At 39.2% G+C, this 8,189-nt stretch overlaps 1 pseudogene across 1 annotated transcript; it reads left to right on the top strand.

Moving 5' to 3' along the window:
- The first annotated feature begins 1,990 nt into the window (after positions 1–1,990).
- LOC309840594 (protein tyrosine phosphatase type IVA 1 pseudogene) lies at positions 1,991–3,726 on the top strand (annotated as a pseudogene). The gene has a single exon. The product of its transcript is annotated as a protein tyrosine phosphatase type IVA 1 pseudogene (transcript).
- Positions 3,727–8,189: the final 4,463 nt, after the last annotated feature.

The raw sequence follows: 8,189 nt of genomic DNA, 5'->3' as shown, positions 1-8,189 counted from the left end.
TTGATCCTAGGACCCTGAGATCATGACCTGAGCTGAAGGCAGAGGCTTAACCCACTGAGCCATCCAGATGCCCCTCTTTGGTGCAGTTTTAAATGGAATTGTTTTCTTAATTTCTTTCTCCTATTTTGTGTGTGTGTGTGTGTGTATACATAATATAGAAGTGCAACAGATTTCTGTATTTTATATCCTATCACATTAAGATATTAGGATAAAATAGTGTTTATTTACTCTAACAGATTCTGGTGGAGTCTTTAGGGTTTTCCATGTATAGTATTATGTCATTTGCAAAAAGTGATAGTATAACTTCTTCCCTACTAATTTGCCCTCCCTTTTCCCCCTTTTCTTGTCTAATTACTGTTGCTAAGACTACTATGTTGAATAAAAGTGGTGAGAGTAGACATTCTTGTCTTATTCCTGATCTTAAAGGAAAAGTACTCAGTTTTTTAGCATTGAGGGTGATATTAACTGTGGGTTTGTCCTATATGGACTTAATTGAGCATTTCCCCTCTAAATCCACTTTGTTGTGAGTTTTTATCATGAACAAATGAATTTTGACAAGCACTTTTTCTGCATGTATTGAAATGATCATATGATTTTTATCCTTTATCTTGTTAATGTGGTTCATTGTCTTGCAAGTATTGAACCAAGAAATTCTACTTGATTATAGCAAATTAGCCTTTAATGCATTGTTGAATGTGGTTTGTGGTTTACTAATATTTTTTTTGAAAATCTTTACATCTATGCTCATTAGGGATATTGGCCTATAGTTTTCTTTTTTGAACTATCTGGTTTTGGTATCATGGTAATGCCCAAAGACTAGATATTTTAGAAAATTCTACAGCTATTAGAGAGGAAACCTGAAGACAAGGAATGTCTTCAAAGGACTACAAAAATAAATGTCAATGTAAAATTATATACCCAGCAAAACAATAAGAATGAAACCCAAATAAGAGAATTTCATAAAAAAAAAATACTCATTAAAGAACCAAAGTGTGTGTGTGGGGGGGAACAAGTCTACCAACAATTTCAGTAGTGAGAGAATGCATATTTTTAAGGTTATATAAAATATTATTCAAAGTTGATCATATCCTAGGAACTAAGGGAACCTCCAGAAGATGCTCCTGGGTAAATAAAGAATAATCTTAGAAGAAAGGGTGGTGGTGCAAGGAGGAATAGTGAGCAAAGAAGCTGATCACATACTGGATAAATTTAAACAAAGACTGATTTTTATAAACAATGTAATAGGTGGTAAAAAAAATGCTTGACAACATTAATATTTAAAGTCTTTTAAGTTCCTTGAAGACATGGGAAAGTATTTAGAATGTTTGACTATTTCTAAGCTATTTCAGAAGTAAAAGAATAAAAAGGTATATGATAGGACATATATATGTTAGAGAGGTAGACTCCAGAGCCAGAATTTCACGATTTAAATCTTAACCCTGACATTTACTAGTTGTGTAACTTTGGGCAAGTAACACTTCTGTGCCTAAGTTTAATTTTTTTAAAAATCAGAGCTATAAAAATAAAGCTATCTAATTCATACAGTTGTTACAGCAAATGAATTTCTTTAAAGCCAGTTAGATTTAGAACAGTATCTAATCGGTAGCAGTTGGTAAGCTTAAACCACAATCACATCATCCCCAACACAGCAGAGGATTTTGGATACAGATTCAGAGGAGCAAAACCCTAATCCAAAAGAAATCAAGAACAGATGAAAAAAGGGATAAATATATGGAAGAGTACAAAATGAGAGCAAATATAACAATAATTAACATAATGTAAAATAATAAAATGATGTAAATTAACTAAATTAAAAACATTAAATAAAATAATGTAAATTAACTAAATTAACTAAATAAAATTAAATAAAATAATGTACATTAAATAAATTTAATAAATTTAAATGTACATTAGAATAATGTACATTAAGTAAAATAATGTAAATTAACGAAGGTCTTCAGTAAAAAGACCAGTATTGTCAGATTGGATTAAAGAAAAAGTCTAGGAACGTATTGTTCCCGAGTCAGCCAAGACACGAAACCGCTGGAAAAAGCTTTATCGTTCAGAGCCAATGGATGGGCATGGATGAGATTCTTCCCCCAATACCTTCTCTTCCCTCCCATCGTGGCGTCTCGGTCTGCACCACGCCTTCCTTCCCCAACCAGCCGCGCCGCAGTGACAACGGCGGGCCAGCGCTGGGTCTCACGCTTGCAGCCACTCGGAGCGCCCTGCCGCGATTGGTGGAGAGGAGCCTACGTCACGGCTGCTGTGAAAGGGCGGGCTTGTGACGCAAGAACGCCTCTGCTCGCGGATTGGCTCCTTCGAGGCAGGAGCACAGTAGAGCCTGGTGTCGGGTCACTGCTGCCCCACGGCTGCCACTGCCATTCGCTGCCCCGCAGCCGAGGCCTCCGCCGCCGCCTGTGTCGCCGCTGCGGGACTGGTTGTATGATTAGGCCACAGTCTTTAATGAGTAAACAGGCTCCTGTCTGTGGTGGTCTCGGGCACGCCTTTATGGAGTTTCTGAAGGGCCCCAGAGATTACTGCCAGGCACAGCACGACCTTTTCGAGGACCAGTGAGCTGCAGAGGCGCGTTGCTCCTCCCCCGGGAAGCCGCCGGCCGATCGCTTATCCTGGGCGCGCACGTGTAGAGTTGAAATCCTCGGAGCGTTTCCCAAGCATTAAGACCTGGATGGGGTAAACCCGGGCGCCCTCCTTTTCCGCTGCCTCAGTATTCCTGACCCCAAGGACGGCTGCTTGCGAGGGGGCTCGTGGCGTTTCCTGTGACTCTCCATTACATTTTCCCAAGCGTTGAGAATTTCCGGTGGAGTATATGGGCGTATCCTTCAGCTTCTTCACATCACTTCTGCCTTCAAGCATTGGAAACATTTCAGCTAAATGAACATGGCTCCAACGAGCCGGCCAGCCCCCGTGGAAGTCACGTACAGGAACATGAGATTCCTTATTACACACAGCCCAACCAGTGCAACCTTAAACAAGTTTATAGAAGAACTTAAGAAACACGGAGTTACTACAATAGTAAGAGTATGTGAAGCCACCTACGACACTGCTCTCGTGGAGAAAGAAGGCATCCAGGTTCTGGATTGGCCTTTCGATGACGGGTCATCGCCATCTAACCAGATTGTCGACGACTGGCTGAGTCTCGTACACCTTAAATTTCGGGAGGAACCTGGCTGTTGTATTGCTGTCCACTGTGTTGCGGGTCTTGGGAGAACGCCAGTGCTTGTTGCCCTAGCCCTAATTGAAGGTGGAATGAAAAACGAAGATGCAGTGCAGTTTATAAGACAAAAGCGGCGTGGAGCTTTTAACAGCAAACAACTTTTGTATTTGGAGAAATACCGTTCTAAAATGCGGCTGCGCTACAAGGACTCCAGTGGTCATAGAAACAACTGTTGCATTCAATAAAACTTGGCTCCCTTATGCTGTTGCCTTGGAAATGGAACTTGAGAGAGGACTTAATTATCGTACATATTAGCCAACATGTAGGCTTAATGAATGACCAGTGTAATGAAGCTTCCATAGGAATCATGAAAAAAACCACAAGCATGACAGAATTGCAGCCTCTATATTTGGCTTCATACTATTCCCATGTCAGAAAAAAAAATATGTAAGAAATTGAGAGCTTAGGTGCCAAAATATCCAGCACAATACTTGTATATTTTTAGTATCCTATATAATTAAAATCCTAGTAATTATGAACAGCACTGTAAACCATATGTGGTTTATTCCTTTAGTCCTTTCAAACATTGTAAGTAGGGCCTATGTGGTTATTTTTTCCTTCATGTTTACCATCCCACATGAACACCAGTATACATCAGGTTTTAGCAAAAATCGATTTTTATTGGATTCTTACCAAGACTTAAGGGATTATTTAATATCTTTCTATAAAGCTCATTTTGTGCCTGTTATGAAAGCCGCCATTTTGAAAAATCACAAATCTGTGGTTGAAAGTTCATGTAAAATACACATTGTACAGAAGCACATGTGTGTAATGGTTTCAGACAAAAATGTCTTACAGTTACTTTAATGTTTACACTTGGGGTGCAACTTAGAGGGGGAGGGTTTGAAGAGAGAGTGGGAGGAGGCTATGAAATATCTCTAGTAAAATGTTGCCTTTGTCTTGGCAGGGTGTATAGAATAGGTCTTTTATTTAGCAAGAAAAAAATTCTTTTTAAGGCAGAGATGCTTTATAGTCCAAACATTTCTTATTTATAAAGTTTCTGAAATCTTGTAATTCTTCACCATGTCTATTAGAAGTTGTTCATTAACTGTTTTTCTCGGAAGCATGTTTTTTCCTTGTCTTCCCAATCAAGAGAAGTGGGTTTCTACTACTGAAGTGATCAGACATCTAATATTTTATATGCTTTTTGAACTGTGTAACTTTGTATTTGGGTACCTGATACTTTGTTTTATTATGGAATTGATGAAATGATGACCTGTATTAGTGCTAGTTTAACCATATATTCACACTGTCTGGGAATATAGTTCTGCAGCAGAAATAATTTCAGTGTTCACCATTCACCTAGTACAGGATCCTAACCATCTAAATAAGTAATGAATTGCAGGAGGAAGAAAGGATGGTAGAGATGTGTTATTAGTAAAAGTAGAAGCAAAGGCGTTGCTAGAGATAAAAATCATTAAAGTTTCAGTTCACCAGGAAGTTATAACCATTCTAAACTTCATGCACCAAACAACATTGGTCCAAAATGTATAAAGCAAATACAGAGAGAACTATAAGGAACATCGACAAATTTACCACAGTGATGGGATATTTTACTATCCATCTTGCAGAAACAGATCAAGTGGGCAAAAATCAGTAAAGATACATATTTGAACAAAACAATTAAGCTTATGAACATACAAGGGGCATTGCAACCGACAGTGAGAATCTGTATTATTTTAGGAGTAAGTACATGAAATAGTTATTAAATTTGACCATAAAATTTCAGCAAATTTAAAAATATTTAAGTAATACTAATAACTTCTTTGACTATCATTCAATTAAGTTGGGAAAAAAGTTAATATCCACACATTTGGAATTTTGAAAACCTGTGCCTAGAGACTTCCACTTCCAGATAGGGTGTAGAAATTTGCAGCATTATACCACCTACACTATAACAACCAGAAAAATAAGAAAAAATTTGTAAAGGAGTATGTTTGAAGACCTGTTGGAGAGCTGAAAAAGCAACAAGAACGAGATGAACAGTTCCAGAGAGGGAGGAGCTCTCCTGAGGTGAGTGGCCAACTCCACCCCCTTCACCACCCCTCACCCCCCACTGGGGGCATTCAGTGATTCTGGACGTGGGCTAAGAATCAGACTTGGTCCAGGGAAGTGAGTGGGGGCTCTCTACTGAGAGAAAGAGAAACCCAGAGAGGCTTTTGGTGGTCATGTGGGACTGGTACAGCAGATTAGAAAACTGAGAAGTTTGGCCATTTTCCTCCACGTGTAGCAAGTTGAGTTCCTCAGGAAACCTATACTACATCTGATATTTGCATTTGGAGATTTACTGGGGAGTTGTCTCAACACCTGTGAGGGAGTAACAGAACCAGAAAATGGCGGCAATTGTTAAATGGCGATACATACAGTTAGTTGTAAAACTGGCCTTAGCTAATCTCGCAAGGAGCTCTCAAGCTGGGATGACCACTTAGAGATGTCCCCAACTGAGGCAAAGGGGTTGAGTATTTGGACTTGAGTCAACCAGTCATTGTATGCAGGCTGTCCCTGGGGAAGAAGCCATACCCTTGAATGAAGTACCTTCCTTCAGCCAAGTGCAATTCCCAGAGAGGGATGCAGCTGTGAACCTTCAGCTAATAAATATTTCTGGCAGCTGGGAAATGAGTGTTTCAGCCCTGCACAGGGATCTGGGTGGCACAACCACAACATCCAGTATACTAAATGACACATGCTGAATTCTGGGCCTGTGCCTGAGAGCCTGGGGAGTTAGAATGAAGATTTTTTTTTTTTTTAAGATTTTACTTATTTTACAGAGACACAGTGAGAAAGGAAACACAATCAGGGGGAGTGGGTGAAGGAGGCTTCTTGAGGAGCAGGGAGCCTGATGAGGGGCTCGATCCCAGGACCCTGGGATTAAAAAGACAAAGGAAACTCTCCCTTAATTTCATAGCGCTTAGAAGACAAAGTGATGTTAGAAGAGGTTCCAATCTTCCTCAACACTTACCGTCTTCTTTATTATAGCCATTCTGGTAAGTGTGAAATGGTTTTAATTTTCTTTTTTTTTTTTTTAAATATTTTTATTTATTTATTTGACAGAGAGAGATCACAAGTAGGCAGAGAGGCAGGCAGAGTGAGAGAGGAGGAAGCAGGCTCCCCGCTGAGCAGAGAGCCCGATGTGGGACTCGATCCCAGGACCCTGAGATCATGACCTGAGCCGAAGGCAGAGGCTTAACCCACTGAGCCACCCAGGCGCCCTTAATTTTCAAATGACCAGTGATATTAAGCATCTTTTCATGTGCTTGTTAGCCATTTACATATTTTTTTGTAGTATGCCAATTCAAACATTCGTCAACCTTTTTAATTGGGTGGTTTTGTCCATTTCTTACTGAACTATAAAAGTTCTTCATATATTCTGGACATAATCCCTTTCTCAGATATATAATTTGCAAGTATTTCCCCTCAGTCTGTTGCTTGTTTTCTCTCTTAATTATATGTTTCAAGAGGAAAACTAAAAAACAAACAAACAAACAAAAACCCTGAATTACAATTTTATCAATTTTTCTTTTATAAATCATGCTTTTGAACTATCCAAGAACTCTTCTCAATCACAGTTTTCTGCTCTATTCTAGAAGTTTTATAGCTTTAGCTTACATTTAGGTCTGTGATCTATTTTAAATTAATTTCTATGTATGGTGTGAAGTAAATGTCTCTCTCTTAATTTTTTTTAACTTTTTGCATGTGAATATTCAGGTGTCGCACTACTGTTTGTTCAAAAGACTATCCTTTCCCCCACTGAAGTATTTTGGTAGGTTTGTGGCAAATCAATGTGCCATAAATGTGAGGACTTAGTTGTGAATTCTCAGGTTTTTTCCATTGATCTACATAACCACACCATCTTTTTTTTTTTTTTTAAGATTTTATTTATTTGTCAGAGAGAGAGAGAGAGCAAGAGCGAGCACAGGCAGAGAGGCAGGCAGAGTCAGAGGGAGAAGCAGGCTCCCTGCGGAGCAAGGAGCCCCATGTGGGACTCGATCCCAGGATGCTGGCATCATGACCTAAACCGAAGACAGCCGCCCAACCAACTGAGCCAGGCATTCCAGTACTATTCCTATTTTAAATATTTAATAGAATTAACTAAAAAAGGCATCTGGGCCTGTGCTTTTCTTGGTGGGAAGATTTTTAATTATTAATCAAATTCTTGTTTTAGATCAATTATTTCTGTTCTAATCTTTTTTTTTTTTTAAAGATTTAATTTATTCATTTGACGGAGAGAAATCACAAGTAGATGGAGAGGCAGGCAGAAAGAGAGAGAGGGAAGCAGGCTCCCTGCTGAGCAGAGAGCCCAGTTCGGGACTTGATCCCAGGACCCTGAGATTATGACCTGAGCCGAAGGCAGCGGCTTAACCCACTGAGCCACCCAGGCGCCCCTCTGTTCTAACCTTAACTTGCTTTGGATTTTGTTTGTCTCTGCAGGGAGTTCATGTTATTGTTTTGAGACTTTTCTTTTTTTACTGACAAAGGCATTTGTTTAGAGCTACAGAATTTTCCTCTAAGCAGTGTTCTAGATAAAACTCATTAATTTGAATATTTTTCATTCAATACAATATATATATGATTAACCCTGTGACTTCTTCTTGGAACCGTGGGTTATTTAGAAATGTATTATTTAATTTACAAATGGTTAGAAATTTCCCATTTTTTTTCTGATTTCTAATCTAATTATTAACTCTGTCCAGGATGACTTCAGGAACCAGTTGCATTTGAACTCCAAAGATGAATGATGTCTCCAGCAGAAAGCTGGAGTGAGCTGCTATTTAATTGATAAAGGGCAGGGAATGGGTGGGGGGAAGAACTTGGCAGATGGAGACCAAGCATTTATAAGGGTACAGGCCTGAAAGTGCCTGTGTTTAGTGTGGTTGAAACAAAGGAAATGTACTTTGTATCTTCTTTATGTCTTGGTCAGTATAGCTACAGTTTATTTATTTAGTTGATCTTT

Source organism: Mustela nivalis (genome assembly GCF_964662115.1).
Source record: "Mustela nivalis genome assembly, chromosome: 9".
Classification (NCBI taxonomy): Eukaryota; Metazoa; Chordata; class Mammalia; order Carnivora; family Mustelidae; genus Mustela; species Mustela nivalis.
The sequence above is the reverse complement of the archived record's forward strand: the minus strand, read 5'-3'. Positions and strand labels throughout refer to the sequence as shown.